This window comes from Meles meles, chromosome 10 (assembly GCF_922984935.1).
Source record: "Meles meles chromosome 10, mMelMel3.1 paternal haplotype, whole genome shotgun sequence".
NCBI lineage: Eukaryota > Metazoa > Chordata > Mammalia > Carnivora > Mustelidae > Meles > Meles meles.
The window spans coordinates 59745617-59754691 of record NC_060075.1 but is presented as its reverse complement, the minus strand read 5'-3'; the positions used below and the strand labels follow the sequence as shown (position 1 = coordinate 59754691).

The following is a 9075-nucleotide window of genomic DNA, read 5'->3' as shown; positions in this document are numbered from 1 at the left end:
AGGAGCCCATGTTTCTGAGATTAACAAAATTTCGTTAAAATCACAAGTTATCACATAGAGGAATTCAATATTCACCAAGAGACAGGTTCCCTATTTTATGAATGTAGCCAGAAAAATCTAACAAGCGCACAGGAAGGAGGCCTGTCAGAATCATAGCCAAAACAAATAAACTTCAGCTAGAAAGACTCGTGTTAGGTGGACTGAATAGCTACTCACTCCCAACCATCTTCTACCTCCCTAAATGGATGGGAAAGCCTGTCCCTACCTAGAAGCTCACTGAAGATCTAATGACAGAGAGGAACTACAAGTGACTTTTTTTGTAAAGAAGATTAATTCAGCTCTGATGCCTTTTGTTTGTTGCTTTTCTCTGCAAAAGCACTAATATCAGTCCTGTTGCTGGATCTTAGTAGGAAACAGTGACAAAATAGTAGAATACCATCTGTCTGGTGAACAGTGAATGGGAAGAGAGTACAAGTGAAAAGTCAAGTCTCTTTGGGGAATTTATAGGAACTGCCATGGCCCATCAGAGAAGGTGCTGTACAACTACTAACAAGAGCTATTCATGTGCTGGTTCCCTGAGAGATGCTACCGTCTAGGCTAGAGGAATTTTACTTATAGTTTTTTTTATGTGTTGCTTGTAGTTATTTATTTAAGTTACATGAATTTAGTAAAACAACACTGAGATACCAAATTTTCAATACATATTGAGAAGTATTAGAGAGAATGGTTATATTCCCTATAGCCAATGCCCTAGAGCAGAGAAACTCACACACATGGTTCAGGTATATGATCCTGCATACTTTGTGGAGGACTACCAGCTCCGTAATTAAAGCCTTAAAACTGTGCCAGACCTTTAATATGGTGACTGCACTTTTAGAAACTTACCTTAGAGGAACAATCATGTATTGTCAGAGAGTGTTAATATAGTGTGTTAATAATAATAAAGAAATGGGGGTGCCTGGGTGGCTCAGTTGATTCAGCGTCTGACTCTTGATTTCAGCTCAGGTCATGATCTCAGGGTCATGAGATCGAGCCCCGCACTGGGCTCTACTCAGGCATGGACCTTGCTTAATATCCTCTTTCCCTTTCCCTCTGACCTGCCCCCTCTCTAAAACACACACACAAACAAACAAACAAACGAATAATATTAAAGAAATAGAAACCAACTAAGCATGCATCAATCCAGAATTGGTTGAAAAAATAACCATTCATTTATGTAATGAAATATTATTAGTAGGTCCAAATAATGATGGGATTTCATTTTTTTCTTCATTCATTAAACAAATATTTCAGTGCTCATAATATTCTAGCCACTGTTCTATAAACTGGTCATACAGAAATAATAAGAGAGAAAAAAAAAAAAAACAACAACCCTGCCCTCCTGGATTTTACATTCTAGCTGGTGAGACAAAAACATAATACTTAAGTAAATATACATAGTATATTGGTACTAAAAAGAAAGATAAAGCAGAGAAATGGAATGATGGGATTCATGATGGGGTAGCTGAAGAACCCATGGAGGGGGGAAATTTGCACCAAGATATAGGTCAGAAAATAAACAACAAGGATATCTGGAAGAATAAGATATTACAGAGAGAGAAGACCTAATACCAAGGGCTTGAAGAACAGCAAGGGGTCAGCATGGGCAGAGAAGTGTTAGCAAAAGGTGAGTCCTAGGAGATGAGGTCAGAGAGGAAACTAGATAGTAGTGAAGACTTTTAGCCATTGGAGAGGATAAAAGAGAGAAATAATGTGCTTTGTCTTAATATTATACTAAGGTTCCTTTGCTGCATAAAGAAGAGATTAAAATGAGCTAAATGTAAAAGGAAGGAGACCAGTTATAGGGATTCTGTGATAATCTAAGCAAGGGATAAATGTGTTTGGACCTGGGTGTTGCAGTGGAGGTGGTAAGTGGTAAGATTCAGGGCTGATTTGAAAAGTCAGTAGCATTTTTATCAAATCCAATGTAGGATGTCGGTAAAAGAATTCAAAGATGACTTGAAAATTTATTTCTTGAATAACAGGAAACACAAGAGTTACCACTTACTGAGACAGGGAACATGAGAAGGTCTGGCAGATAATATCAATCAGATTCAAACTTTCACTTTGAAGTTTTGAATCCTAAGTTTGAGATGCTTCTGAAATCTCCAAATAGAGATGTCAAATAGTCAGTTGTATGTATATAGTCAGGAAAACAGAAGAGCAGCCAGGCTGGAGAGTTGTATTTGGGAGATGCTATCTCATAAATTGGTATTTAAAGTCACTGGACTCTATATGAGCATCAGGGGAATGGTTATAGAGAGACAGGAGAGGAGGTGTAAGAACTGAGCCCAATAAAACTGATGTTTAGAGACAGTGGGACCGTGGAATTGAGGAGAAATTAGTAAAGGAGACCAAGAAGGAGCAGCCAGAAAAGTAAAACCAGAAGGAGCCCTGGAAGCCAAATGAAGACAGTGATTCAAGAGAAAGAATAAGATCCATGGTGTCAAGTAAAGGTCAAGTAAAATGAGGAATGAGGATTGAACATTAAATTAGAAGTTAGTGGTGATCGTCTGAATAGCTTCAGTGGAATGGATACAGAAATCTAATTGGATCTATATTTACAGATATTGAACATTTTTAAAGCCTATTAAAGGAAAAATTAGTGTTTAAAATAATACACATTTAGAAAGTACAGTATAAACTCATTAAGCATATATATGTTTATATCTGTGTTTGATATGCATACGTATGGTTGGTTGGTATTAAAATACACATAAGGAAAAGGATAAAATAAAATTCAGAAAGATAAGAAAGGGACTATTCTTCATCAAGGGATATATTAAATTCTTTACTCTTTGTGCTTTCTCTGTAGCTTTTTTCTAACAAGTATCTATTAATCTTGCAATCAAGAAATAAAAAAAGCCCAAGTAATTTCCTAAAAAATACAGAACAAAAATATGTCATGAAACAATGAGGCAATCTGCATTAGGGTAAAGGTATCTGTTAAGATAAAGAATAAGCTAAAAAGATTTTTACTTCCTTTTAAATTAGGAAATGTTTTGGAAAAAGTTTGATTGTAAAATATGTTTATATTTTAAACACTTGAAGAAGTTCATAGAATTCTTTCTTCTTATGCTGTTATTATTTAGTAAAGAGTGTTTTTTACTTAAAAATAAAAATCTGATTTCAATTGGTTTTAATGGTCTAAAAACAAGATGCTGCATTTAAAAAACTTGTAAGAATACGCATTAGAAAATTTTAACTTCACCCTTTCTCTTTACAAATTTTACTCTTTATTTTTCCTATAGCTCCATAAGTGTTTAAGGTAGTAAGACTTATATTTTACACATTTTCATAATGATACTTCAAGAAGGCCTCAGTTTACCAAAAAGATCCTCAAACATAATCATGACCCAGGAAGCAGCTGTATCCCATTTCCAAAGGGGGAAAAATACATCATGCTGAATTGTTTAAAAGAAGTAATATAGTGGTGAATTTTTTTCTTGTGATTTAGTTTGAAATACTGTGCCTAAAATGCTGAGCTTGAAGTCCCATAAAGCTTGGTATGCTTTGCAAAAAGCACTCCCTGCTTAATTTAGGCCAGGCCTCTTTTTGCTTTGAAGGAACAAAAAAGAAACATTAACTGTTCCTGGCCTTCTTAGGAATCGACTCAAGATTTCCACAGTGGTCATGGTGATGTTCCTAGCAAACTGAGCTACTTTTTGAATGAATAAATGAATGAATGAATGAGTGGAGAGATGAAATCAAAAGAAGACAGCTATTTAGCTTATCAGAATGTATTTTGTAAATGCTTGAATGTAAATGTAAAGGCCAGCAGTCAAATATATATTTTATGCGAGACAGTTTCTTTTCAAAGCTATAGTAGTTTCAGGGATGTGCTACTACATTTAAAGCAAGTATCATTGTGCTTTATTACCTGTCTAAAATCTAATATAGGATAAATTTAAAGAAAATATTTATATATTTACTCTTGAGTCCAAATAATACAAATGGAGCTTCAGTCTAACCTGATATTTGTTATTTCTGTTAACTTCTTGTTTTCTCTCATAAGAATCACCTTTTTTTTCCCCTTTTCTTATAGTCACTCTGAAAATAACTGGTTTTCCAATATCTCCATAATCTGAGCTTAGAACAAATAATATTAGTGTCAAATAGCCAAATATCTACTCTACAGATCCTATACAGAGGAAAAGTTCAAATTAAAAAAGCAATCATACAGAATATACATTCTAATCTATAAAATAGTCTCTAAAAATGTAAAGCAAGGAGGTATATATAAAAAGTGATTAAAGGGGATAATATGAAAGACTTAAACAAATTTCATTTTTCCAAAGGAGGGCAGGAAATAAAGAACAAAAGAACAAAAAATAGATGGGCCGAAAAAATAAAAATAAAAAAGAAAGATGACAGACTTAAACTTAACAGTGCCAACAAGTACATTAAGTGTAAATGGACTAAACACCCCTATTTGAAGGCAGAGACTTTCAGAGTAAATTTTCAGAAATATCAAAGTATATGCTGCTCACATTGATAAAGTTGAATAAAGCTGGTGGACTTAAATATCTGGCTTTAAGTCTTGTTATAAAGATACAATACATAGTAGACTATCTTGGCATTGGCATAAGTGCAATGGGTCAGAATAGAGTCCAGAAATAGACCCAAATATATACAGTCAACATATTTTTGAAATATACCAAAGCTATTTAATGGAAGAAAAGAAAGCTTTTTCAACAAATCTAATAGGAACAGTGGATAAACATATAAAAATTAAAAAAAAAACTATATGTGACTCACAGCATATATACATGAGGAGAAATTATGAGTGCAATGTAAAACTGGAAATTATAAAGTGCCTATGAGAAAAAAATAAGACAAATATATTTGTAAATGTAGGTATGTAAAGATTTTTTTTAGAAATAAAGAAGTACTAATTTTAAAACAAAGAAATGATAAACTGGGCTTAATAAAAATTCTTAAAATTTTGCTTGACAAAAGATATCACAACATGCCAGTCAAGCCACACAATAGGAGAAAATATTCACAATATCTCACAAAGAATCTGCATCAACAATATATAAAGAACTAGCTTTGCACAGTGGCAGTATCGTAGCCAATGAGGTTTATCTGAGGCGCGATTATTGCCAATTGAAAACAATATATAAAGAACTCCTAAACACTAATAATACAAAGACAAAAGAACAATTAGAAATGGGCAAGAGACTTCCAAAAGTCTCTTATATTTTTTTATCATCAGGAGAAGCAAATTAATACCACAATGAGGTACTACTTTACAAATACCACTGAAACACACACATAGTAATTCCAAATGTTGGATAGTAGACAGACTAAGTGGGATTCTCATGCAGTCACTGCTGGTGACTATTTAAAATGTTACAACTGCCTTGGGAAGTGTCTTTTTTTTTTTTTTTTTTTTTTAAGAAAAGCCAACCTAATGGTACAGCAATTTCTCTTCTGCATATTTACCCAAGAGAAATTAAAGCAAGTTTCTACAAAAAGACTTGTACAAGAATATCTATGGAAACTTTGTATATAATAGCCTAAAACTAGAAACAATCAATATCTACCAACAGGCGAATGGGTAAACAAATAATGGCATATTTATCTGACTCATCAATGAAAAAAAGAAAACCAATACATGATGAAACTCCAAGATTTTGCATGGATCAAGATAACCACAAAAATGCACATACTGTATTCTCCAATTATATAACATTCTAGAACATCAGAACTAAATCATAGGAATGTAAATAAAAACAGCAGCTTCCTGGTGGTACAGGGATGGAGAGAGACTGGTAAAGGAACATGAGGGAACTTTTGATATTGATGGAAATGTTTTATGTCTTGATTAATCTTATGGTTACATGAGTGTATACATTTGTTGTTGTTTTGTTTTGTTTTGTTTTAAAGGCTTTATTTATTTGACAGTGAGAGGCAGAGCAAGACAGAGAACATGAGCAGGGGCAGAGGGAGAGGGAGAAGCACGTTCCCCACAGAGCAGGGAGCTTGATCCCAGGACCCTAGGATCATAATCTGAGCTGAAGGCAGACACTTAAAGACTGAGCCACCCAGGCGCTTCTACCTTCGTAAGAATTACAGAATTGTATACCTGAAATCTGTGCAATCTTATTCTATTTAAGTTACACCTCAATTTTTAAAAAATGTGATCATATTATGGAGCTCTAGCTGCAGGGATTCATTCACTTACTGCGTTTAGGGATAACAAGCAACACACTATCTTTTCTTGCCCAGGTATTTTAAAGATAACTCCACCCATAGGATGTAGTAACAATAACTCTTTATAGCAATCCAGTACATAGAATTTTAAAACATAACTTCTCTGCCTTAAAGCAATATCTCAGGGTAAATAAACAGACATCATTATTTCATATTATCATTGGGGAGAATGGGGCTAATTATTAGCAGGACACAGAATTGGAAGGAGAACCTCAACTATCTTTTTTTTTAAAGATTTTATTTATTTTTTTGATAGAGAGAAAGCAAGAGCAGAAACATAAGCAGGGGGAGTGGGAGAGGGAGGAGCGGCTTCCCGCTGAGCAGGGAGCCCAATGTGGGGCTCCATCCCAGGACCCTAGGATCATGACCTGAGCTGAAGGCAGACGCTTAACTACGCAGCCACCCAGGCACCCCGAACCTCAACTTTCTGTCCACTAACAAATCCAACCCTTATTTCACTATATCTGTACAAAACAGTTGCCAACTTCAGATATTGATTGATTGCTCCCATTCAACAATCAGCCATTGATCTGGCTGGGCTATTAGGTTATAAAGATCAATAACACATGGCTTCTGTCCTCAAGGAAATTTTAGTCTATATTCATTCTGCTGCAGCACAATGTAGGAGGTCAGCTATTTTGAGCAACTGTTACAGATATTATGATGTGGATGCATTTTTCACAGTATTTGGTATGCTAAAACCAAAGGAGACATCTTAATCAATAATTTATCAGAATGTATTCTTTAGAAAGAAAAACACTTTTGGACTTTTAATTCATCACTTGTTCAAATCTTCCAACTTTGAATAGTTCTTATTGCAACACACCAACCCACTAAATGTGTGCCTTTATTTCTCAACTGGAAGTACAGGCCTCAAAACCCCAGAAAGGAAACATTTGCTTTGGCCTTTTTTTAACTATCCTTGTTGAGACTATATGGACAGCTAGGAGAAGGAGGGATCCTGTTAAGTTTCCATAAAACCACCAAGCCTGACACCACAGAACAGTTTGTTCCTCCTGTTGGTTTTCACATTCCTTGAAACTTGGAGGTGATGACAGGAAGAAAGGTTCATCAGCAAAGAAATAGGAAAGTTATCTCAGAATAATCAGAAGCTTGATTCTCCTGCATAATACTTTTTCTCTAATAAAATAGGCTCAATTTTGCTGTGAAAATTAAAAAAATTTTAATTGTTTTTAAAAGGTGACTTTACCAAGGATATCATGCAGCCATAATATTTATTTTCTAGCTAATATTCTAATATTTAGAGTTATGCTTAATTTTGCATTTTAAAATTAATAGAACAGAATGTACTCACTGTAACCTTTTAACTTATTTCAATATACTGAAATTCATAGTTTTTAATCTGGAGAAAAATAAAATGTTGATATTTTATATGGGTTTCTGGCAGATTACAAATATCCCAAATTACTATATAAATAGTAAGCTCTGGAGCAACTGAAAGCCTCATTTATAACTTTAATGAATTTCAAGATTAATTTTTATTTAACATTCTGGAGGATGTTAATACCATATTAATACCACACTTATCAATTTTTCATATAAAATATGGTTTGTAATTAGTCTGCAGAATAAAATCAGTTAAAACCATAAATTTTATCATAAAAATCACAAGAATGAGAATGATAATAAAGAAAGATTTAAATAGTATTCAGTAAGAAAATCAATGGGTGTGTGAATTAATAAGACAATCAGAAATTATTATGAATATGAATATGTTGAATAACTTGGTAAATCTTGCAGCCAGTCTAAATGAGAAACTGATCAAAAGGAGAAACAGTTTCCATTCCTAGGTTCATCACTACTTTGATTGTGATCTTAGGTTTAAAAAAAAAAAAAGAATTTTAGAATGAGATGAGGATCCAAAAGACTCAGTGAAGGACATTTCTCTGACAGAGAAAACAAGAACAACTGATCTTACGGCTTCTGCCTGGTCACTTATATTAATGAGAATTCATGCTTTATGAGGCAGTTGTTATATTTTCCACAAATTATCTGAGATTACTTCAGCTTAAAAAAAAGATATACATGTGTATATTAGCTTTAATCTGTGCCCTAAGGATAATGAGTTAACTTGAAGAATCCTAATCAAGGTCACACACCCCAGGGATAGTTAACTACTACTTGGAAAGTCCCCATCAGGATTCTACATTCCAGATTGATGGTTATAATCAATTCAATTGTCCTGAATCTTGATCACTGTTTAGCGATCAGATGGTATGGTAATCAGCCTAGAGAAAGTTAGCAGTGATTGGTCTGTGACAGTATTATATAAGATAATATGGACCGATCACTTCTGCTTTTTAGTTGAATAAGGTATAAGAATCTTGGATTAGCTTAATTGCTCAAAATGGTATCCAACTACTAAGGTTATGTCTCTCATTTTGATTAGCAGACTAACATAGTATTGCTACTGGAATACTGTCACATTTGCCTCATAGGATCCTTTTGTTTAACTGTAGGAGTGCCCAAAAGAACAAGTTTGCAGGATGAATTCCTGACTTGTGTATCTTTGCTAAAAATATATATTGGCAGAATTTGGCCTCAGACTTGCTTGTATCATAAAACAGCAAATAGTGGTAAGATGCTGGAGGCTACAGATGTCTATCCAAAGGAATCCAATAATTATTTTTCCAGCTTTATTGGGATATATTTGACATATAAAAGTGTGTAAGTTTAAGGTGCACAATGTGATGATTTGATATGTGTATATACAGCAGAATGATTTCCACAATAAGAGGAACCCAATAATTCTAAAAGATTAAATCAGTTTAGTTAAGCTCACAACAGCAGCCCATT

At 34.0% G+C, this 9075-nt stretch overlaps 1 non-coding gene across 1 annotated transcript; it reads left to right on the top strand.

Annotated features, from left to right (window-relative positions):
- Nucleotides 1–5087: 5087 nt before the first annotated feature.
- Nucleotides 5088–5234, top strand: LOC123952341. Its single transcript, XR_006820607.1, has one exon. It is a non-coding gene; the product is annotated as a U4 spliceosomal RNA (small nuclear RNA).
- Nucleotides 5235–9075: the final 3841 nt, after the last annotated feature.